Source organism: Triticum dicoccoides, chromosome 5A (assembly GCF_002162155.2).
Source record: "Triticum dicoccoides isolate Atlit2015 ecotype Zavitan chromosome 5A, WEW_v2.0, whole genome shotgun sequence".
In the NCBI taxonomy this organism is placed as follows: Eukaryota; Viridiplantae; Streptophyta; class Magnoliopsida; order Poales; family Poaceae; genus Triticum; species Triticum dicoccoides.
In genome coordinates this window covers 566787656-566796755 of record NC_041388.1, presented here as the reverse complement: position 1 = coordinate 566796755, position 9100 = coordinate 566787656, and positions in this window count along the sequence as shown.

The following is a 9100-nucleotide window of genomic DNA, read 5'->3' as shown; positions in this document are numbered from 1 at the left end:
CCCGAACAATGCTAGATGAATACAAGACTCCAAGAAAATTCTGGCCTGAAGCCATTGATACTGCATGCCATACAATCAATCGTGTTTATCTTCACAAGCTTCTGAACAAGACATCTTATGAGCTCTTTACTGGCAAGAAGCCAAATGTCAGTTACTTCAGAGTATTTGGCGCCAGGTGCTGGATCAAGGATCCACATCACACTTCAAAATTTGCACCAAAAGCACATGAGGGTTTTATGCTTGGATATGGAAAGGATTCGCACTCCTACAGAGTATTCAATCTCTTTCATTATAAAGTGGTTGAAACAGTGGATGTGCGATTTGATGAGACTAACGGTTCACAAAGAGAGCACCTGCCAAATGTGCTAGATGAAGTTCCATCCAGCGAATCAATCAAGCTAATGGGAACTGGAGAAATCATACCCTCTGAATCTCAACCTGAAGAGGAACTTATCATCTCCGCACCTGATCAACCTGAAGACAATGCTCAGCCTGAAGACAATCCCACTAACAATGACAATGATCAGCAAGAGCAAAGTCTTCGCCCTGTACATCCTCGTGTTGCCAATGAAGTGCAGATTGAGAGAATAATTGATAGAATTAATGCACCTGGTCTGCTCACTCATTCAAGGGCAACTCAGCTGGCAAATTTCTATGGGCACTTTGCATTCGTCTCAATAACAGAACCCAAGAAAGTTGAAGAAGCCTTCATGGAACCTGAATGGATTCAAGCTATGCAAGAAGAGCTTCAACAGTTTGAGCTGAATAATGTATGGGAACTGGTTAAGCGTCCTGATCCTCGGAAGCACAACATAATTGGCACCAAATGGATATACCGCAACAAGCAAGATGAGCATGGTCAAGTTGTCAGAAATAAAGCTCGTCTCGTTGCTCAAGGATATACTCAAGTGGAAGGCATTGACTTCGATGAAACATTTGCTCCTATGGCTCGACTTGAAGCCATACGCATACTGCTGGCCTATGCAAATCATCATAACATACTTCTATATCAAATGGATGTGAAGAGTGCTTTTCTCAATGGCAAGATTGAAGAAGAAGTGTATGTTGCACAACCGCCTGGCTTTGAAGATCCAAAACATCCTGACATGGTATACAAGCTCAACAAGGCACTGTATGGCCTCAAACAAGCCCCTTGGGCTTGGTATGACACACTCAAATACTTCCTGAAGAGCAAAGGCTTCATACCTGGTTCCCTCGACCCCACTCTCTTCACGAAGACATATGATGGTGAACTGTTTGTGTGCCAAATATATGTGGATGACATTATCTTCGGCTGCACCAATCAGAAGTACAGTGAAGAGTTTGGATATATGATGCAAGAGCAATATCAGATGTCCATGATGGGAGAGCTGATGTTCTTCCTCGGTCTTCAAATACGCAACAACGCAACGACATCTTCATATCTCAAGAGAAGTATCTCAAAGATTGCCTGAAGAAGTTCGGTATGCAAGACTGCAAAGGCTTCACGACGCCAATGCCAGCCAAACATCATCTGGGTCCCGACGACAATGGTAAAGAGTTCGATCAAAAGGTATACCGCTCCATGATTGGTTCTTTACTTTATCTATGTGCATCTAGGCCAGATATTATGCTTAGTGTTTGCATGTGTGCTCGATTCCAAGCGGCACCAAAGGAGTCGCATCACTTAGCTGTGAAGCGAATTCTTCGATATTTGGCTCACACACCACTCTAGGATTATGGTATCCAAAGGGCTCAGAGTTTGATTTGGTTGGATTCTCGGATGCTGATTATGCTGGTGACAAGGTGGATCACAAGTCTACATCAGGCACATGTCATTTTCTGGGACGATCACTTGTATGTTGGTCTTCAAAGAAGCAGAACTGTGTATCTCTCTCCACTGCTGAATCTGAATACATTGCTGCTGGATCTTGCTGCGCTCAGCTTCTATGGATGAAGCAAACACTCAAGGACTATGGCATTCATCTGAAGCAAGTGCCACTCTACTGCGACAATGAAAGCGCCATCAAGATTGCCAACAACTTAGTTCAGCACTCGAAGACAAAGCACATTGAAATTCGTCATCACTTTCTCAGAGATCATGTTGTGAAGGAAGATATTGATATCATACACGTCAACACTGAAGAGCAATTGGCAGATATCTTCACCAAGCCCTTGGATGAGAAGAGATTTTGCAAGTTACGGTGTGAGCTAAATATCTTGGAATCCTCAAATGTCCTGTGATCAGGCACACATCCTAACACTTATGCATATTGATGACTTAGATGTGCAACACACGAAGTAAAGTATATCTTCAATCAATGAAGACATACATTCTAAGTGTGAATACATTAGTGTGGAATTTGACTTCGAAGCGCCACGATAATTGTGCGTCGTGTCTGGGTCTAATACTTCCTATACGGTGGGTAACGCCACCACCAAAGGTTCTGTTTGAAGTATTTCACTCATGGCGTTACATTTGCTATGTCTTCACATTTGGTTTGGCTTCAATCTCAACATGTCTTCATGGTTATCTTCACTATGTTGAATATATGTATATATATACTAGTGTTCTGTCCTCTATAGCATTCACTTATAGCTATGTCTTCTTGTTGAATCTTTTGAACTAAGTGAATGTGATCAGACCCTAACCTCTCTGTGCTTTCTATCTCAAACTCTATCTCTCCAAATCATATGCATTCTATTGAAACTGTCGAATGTCTTCTCTGTGTCCTTGTCAGCAGAAGATACAGAGACAAACATTAAGTCCATTTTCAATGCTCATTCCTTCACCTGAACCCCGGAGAAGTGGGAACGACCACCCGACAATCCAGGCGTGCGTGGGACGTGGAACAACCCCCGATATGCTGCACGATGGCCACGTGTTCCTCAGATGTGAATCGCCAGGGGCACCTGTGTAATAACACTGCGCCGCCCCTGTCCCTACAAATACACGCCTCACCACAGTCATTATCTCTTCTTCTACTCTCGCACGAACCCTAGCGCCACCGCTAGCCCTCGACAACGCCGGCGACGAAGTGCTTCGCTGCCGCAACCTCTCCGACGCCGTCTTCACGCTGACCGCGGACATCGTCCTCTCCGCCGTCGCCGTAGGTGTCCTCCGTCGCCAAGTTAGGGCACGGACGACCGAACTGCTCGGCCTCCTCTTCCACTCCGTCTAGCAGTTCTACGTGTGGTAAATAAAACTTCCTTTTTACGGCCCCTTTGATCCTATAGATTCGTCACTTTCTACCACAAGTGGTTTTTGTTCACACATGTTGGATCCACTTCAAACTGCATCTCATAATATGCCTAGTATATTCACTTATGCTTCACAAAGTAGTTAGATTCCTCACTTGTACTGATCCGCGGATTCGTACAAATCTGGAACCAACTCCTTATCTATGAGTGAATGTCTTCGCACGATGAGGTCAATGTCTTCTAAACTGATTTATCTTCAAAATCTTCTGAGAATGCATATGACCTCTTCCCCTTCCCTCGCACCTTAATGCTGTCACAGGTACATGTTCGTGGGAGAATCCCTTGGTTCTCATAGTCTCCATTCATTTGCAAAATTCTTACAACATCATATGAATTCTCCCGAAGCCAGTTCCTGTTTGTCCAGCAAGCGAAAACCTTTGAAGCCTTTGAACGTATTGAAGCCTTTTAGTTTAAAATTCATGGCTTCAGAGAAATCTGCAAGGAAGGGAGGCAGACCGCATCGTGGCGGAACATCAAGAGATCTGCCTGATGACCTCTTAGAACTTTACAAGACAGATCCTGAAGAGGATTATAATCAGCGCAAGACCCGAATCCAGTGGATTCGCAGATATTGGGCAGAACAATGGTTCAAATACCGGTTTGTGACCCAAGAATATGCTGAGAAAAATGCCATCAAGCGACCGTGGGGAGACATCCTATACAAGAATGTTCAACCCAGGTCCAGAGAAGAAGCCATTGAACAAGGCTTCTATCCCTGCATGGTCCGTGGGCCACAGCCTGCAGATGCACACCCATCGTCAAACTGAAGCAGCCAAAAGCTTCAAAGCCTGCCTCTGCGCCAAAAATCTCACGGGCGAAGCCACTGGCCACTGCACCTCCTGAAGACAGTGTGCAGTCTGAAGATTTGTCACGCATCTCCAAGCCCCAGAAGGTCAAGATACCTCTGTCACACACCGGCCAAGAACTGACTGTTGCTGCCATTCTGCGAAACGATGCCATTGATCTGTCCAGTGATGAAGATCTTGCAGATGACGCTCTTGAGCAACTCATCAAGAGCAAAGAGGAAGCAGAAATCTTCAATGATCTGCCTCTCTTTGACATGATAATCATACACAACTTCATTGATGAGTGGTTTGACACGCCCAACATCAGCTTCGAAGATCTGCAACTACCCATTGGCCTCAGTGTCGCCTTCCATGACGCCATTGCTTCAGAATTAGTTATCGCCCAGTGCATTGTTGAACTGAAGCAAAATATTGAATTTGAGAAAGCTCAGTTCAAGAAGCATATGGCCAAGCTCAGCGTGCAAGAGGTGAAAAACTTCAAGATTATGCTGCACGAGCTCAAAGAAGCCTTTCTCAAGAAACGCGCAAAAGCTCAGGGTTCTCGTGAGCGCATGAAGAGCCTGGCTGACAAGTGTGTGCAAGGCTACAATGAGGCTGAGAAGCACAAGGCCCTTGGGCGTCCGGACATTGATCCCAGGATGGCTGCCAAGCAGAAGAAGAAGCCCACTGTGGCCGAACCCAACGCACCAAGGCAGGAAGCAGATCTCATTGTCTTCCCAACTAGCATGACTGGCTCGAAGCCAAAGGCCCGGTCAACCGCTTCAGAGCTGAAGAAGACAAGGACTACTGAGGCTGAAGAAAGGAAGAGGAAACATCCTGAAGCCTCTGCTACTGGCCCCTCCAAGAAGAAGCGGAAGACCAAGAAGGAACGGGATGCTCCCATAGAGCCCTTGATTGTTGAACCCATCTTCATGGTTCGCCCTGACGCTGAACCTCAAGAGCGCCAACTGACTGTCCATGAGCCTGCTTTCACAGGGGCTCATGAAGCTGAAGACTTTCCAGCAGCTGATCCCATCGCTGCTGAAGACATTGGTCACCATGACCATGTTGAAGATGATGCAGTTCTTCCTCAGCTCGAGCACCAGCAGGTATCATCGCCTGTGCTCACGCACAGCGAGATCATCAGCATTGGTTGTCCTCTGACGCCAATTGCTCAGGATGCATTATGGGCTGATCGCCCACAAGCACCAGAGGAGGGAGACTTTGAGGCCCAGCCAACTCCAACTCCACAGGCATCGCCAGCGTTACGCAGGCTTCGCAAAGGACTAAGGCCTCCAGTCTCTGAGTCTGAAGCTACAGCTGCTGAAGACATTCCGGCTGCATCAGCCGATGAAGAAGAAACCCCAAAACATGCTACTCCCCCGTCCCACCAAGAAGCTGTTCTCGAGGAGAACGTGACAGTGACCGACCCTCCAGCTCTTCAAGTGGAGGTTGAGAATCTTGAGGCTGCCACCACCAACACCAATGAAGCCACTGACGCTGTCATGGCTGAAGCTAATGTGGAGCCTTCACCAACCCAAGCACCAGAAGTCAGCGAAGCCACTGATACTACTGCTTCTGTTCCTGCACCTGCTGCTGGTCCTCAGTTTAACTATCATGTTGAGCACATGCCTCAGGTACAGAAGCCAATCCCAAGATTGCCCAGGTTTCCAGGTCCTGCATCAGCACCTGGATCCTTCAATGTCAATGGCTTCAAAGCAGACAACACTTTCTTCAATATCTCCAGGAACCCCCACTCAAGGGAAAGAATATCTTCTGATCGATTCTGGAGCTATCCGCAGCGAAGCTATTACTCCTGCATTCTATACAATCAAGGTCGCATCTTCCCACATAAGCGTCTTGATATTGAAGCAATAGCTGGTCTGCCCTGTCTGGAAGAAGCTCTGGATTGCTTCAAAGAGGTTGGATTGCTGCCGTTCGTTACCGATCAAGAGCATTGGAATGAAGAGTTGTTGCTCCAATTCTATGCCACACTTCACATCCGTGGGTACAACAGAGATCCGAAGACTTGGGTCCTGGAGTGGATGACAGGAAATGTTCATCACGAAGCCAAAGCCTTTGATATCATTGAGCTCACTGGTCTACCTACTCCTGGCGATCTCTACGAATCTGGCTGTCAACTTCACAATGAAGCTGTGGAGAGCATCTTTCAGAAGCCTGAACCTAACATGAGTCAGATGCTCAGTATGATGAAGCCATTGCCCCAAGATGCTACATATCCCAAAGAATTCTTTGTTGAAGACCTTGAGTATCTGCCGAGGACTATTTATCACATCATAAGGTGAACTCTCTGGCCCATCAAAGGACATTCTCCACATGCCAAGCTGGAAGGTGCAATGAAGACTTTGGTCTTCTATATTCTTCATGGAAAATGCTTCAATGCACAGGACTTCTTCATCCGCTAACTTGCTGCATCAGGCTCTGATCTTTTTGGCTTGAAGTTCTATGCTCCATGGATAACGCGGCTGATTAAACTCCACTCCGCTATCTCATATCAGCCATCTGCTCGCAATCATCGGATCTTTCTGCCTGGTGTGGATATGTCTGTTGAAGCCATTTATCCCGAGCCTGCCAAGGAACCTCTAAGTCTTCAGAATGCGGAGCATCAAAGTTTTTCTCAGAACATTGAAGGAGTTAAAGCAGTCACTCGTGTGTATCCTTTGGCTGGAACTACACGTGCCCCACATCCTACCCTTACTGAAGCCACCGATAGCACAATTGCCCAACGACCCAAGAAGCGCACTCGTGTTCTCAATGACCGAGAGCTTCTAGTGGCTCTTCATCAGAAACAGGATAGGCATCATGACTGGCTGAAGCACCAAATGCAAAGCCTTTTGGTGGACGTCAACCGCATTCACAATCTTGCCACCAAGAATGCCTTTGTTGCCCATGAAACCTCTCGACGCACATGGAAAGGGCTGACATTGATGTGCTCTGAAGATGATCTTCAAGAGGATGGCTTCTCTGAACGTTTCAAGTTTGACTCCACACCTCCTCGAAGGGCAGTGCTGCGATGAACTCCATCTCTTGAAGACTCTGAGTTCTTTTCCTCTGCCGCAACTGTGAATGCCAAAGTGATCGAGGATGAAGACGATGCTACTTCACCGTCACCTCCTTCAGCACGCTTAGACACTGCTCCCAGTTCTTCTGCACCGCCGAACACCACCGATGATCCTGCTGCTTCACCTACTCTTCATGGGAACGAGTAGATGCTCTATGTCTTCAAACCTTTTTGGTCCTTACTGACAAAAGGGGGAGCAACATATGAGTTTGATAGTCTTCAAGCGGGTCCATATGGTTTATATTTTGCTTCGTGTTTACAACTCTCGTTTTGATACATTTGGTTCTTTGAGTTGTAAGACTTAAACTCGATGGTCGTCTACTACTTATTTGCTACTTCATGATGCGACGATAAATTCCGCATGTGCGACGATAAATTCCGCACTTAGATCATTTTGCAGACATCTATTTTTCATTATGCATGTCATTATCTTCACATACCTTCACATGCATAGTGGATTGTCATCATAAGTTGAAGAGGATCTCCACAAGCACAACCTGCCATGTGCATTTGCATTCCAAAAGCAAATTACTTATATGCACATCTTCAGGGGGAGCCCTTGCAACTTATGAAGACAATTCCTTATCCTTTACAATTTCACATATTATATTCCCCGTTGAAAACTTCAACTAGTTTGTCATCAATCACCAAAAAGGGGGAGATTGTAAGTGCATCTAGTGCCACCCCTAGTTGGTTTTGGAGTATTGACGACAAACCTAGTTGAGGGACTAATGTGTTTGTGAGAATTGCAGGATAACACAGGTAGAAGTCCCTCATTGATTCGGTTTTTCTACCAGAGATGACCCCTAAAAATGTATGAATACATTGATGTCAAAGGTGGTATATGAAGGTATTCACATTGAAGACTATGACAAGAGAAGACATCGCATGAAGCCTATGGAGCTCGAAGACTTAGATCTTTCGTAGTTCTTTTTCTTCTTTGTTGAGTCATAGGAACCACCGTACTGTTAAGTGGGGTCCAAGAGAACCGGTCAGGATGACTGAAGTGATGCTTAACCAAAACCTATGTCTTCGAGTGAAGACTATGAGAGCGAATCTTGTCCAGAGTCGGACAAGTCAGCTTTGCTTGTAGCCCAAGTAAAGTTGTCGTGTGAGTTTGAAATCTGACCGTTGGAACACGTGTCAGTTCCTTAGTGACCCAGGGTCATTTCGGACAAATCAGGTCGGGTTGCCTAGTGGCTATAAATAGCCCACCCCCTACAACCATAAACGGTTGGCTGCTCAGAGTTAGTGTACGGCTTTTGTCGTTGGAGAGCAACCCACCTCGAAGCCTTTGAAAGAGAATTCCTTGCGAGGATGAAGCCCTAACCACCCAGAGCCAAAGAGAGTTATGCATCACTTAAGTCTTCTTGTCTGTGTGATCTGAAGACTTATTACACTTGAGGACTGTGAATCCTCCAGCCGGTTAGGCGTCACGTTCTGAGCATCCAAGAGACATTGTGGATCGCCGGTGAACGAAATCTGTGAAGGTTTAGGAGTCTACCTTGAAGACTTACCAGAGTGATTGGGCGAGGTCTGTGTGACCTTAGCTCAAAGGGAATACGGTGAGGACTGGGTGTCCTGAGCTGCGTGTTCAGGACTGGGTGTCCAGGACTGTGTGTCCTCAGGTTTAAATACCTAGCCGCCCTAACCAGACGTACAGTTATCACAACAACTGGAACTGGTCCAACAAATCATTGTCTTTAACGAGTCACTGGTTTAATTCTTCCCTTCCCTTTACTTACTGTTGGTCCTTGTGAAGTCATTGTATGATTGCACTATCTTTTGTCTTCACTGAGTACCTGCGTGTTCTGTTTGGCTTCATAATATCTTCCTACCTGATCCTTACTACCTAGCTGCTATTAGTCATTGTGCTTTTACTTCATTGAATACTTGACTATGGTTTGCCTAGTGTAGTCTACCTTCCGCTGCATGGTAATAGGTTTATTTCTATCGTTTGTCTTCGAAACTTCCACGTTTTGAAGACTTTCAT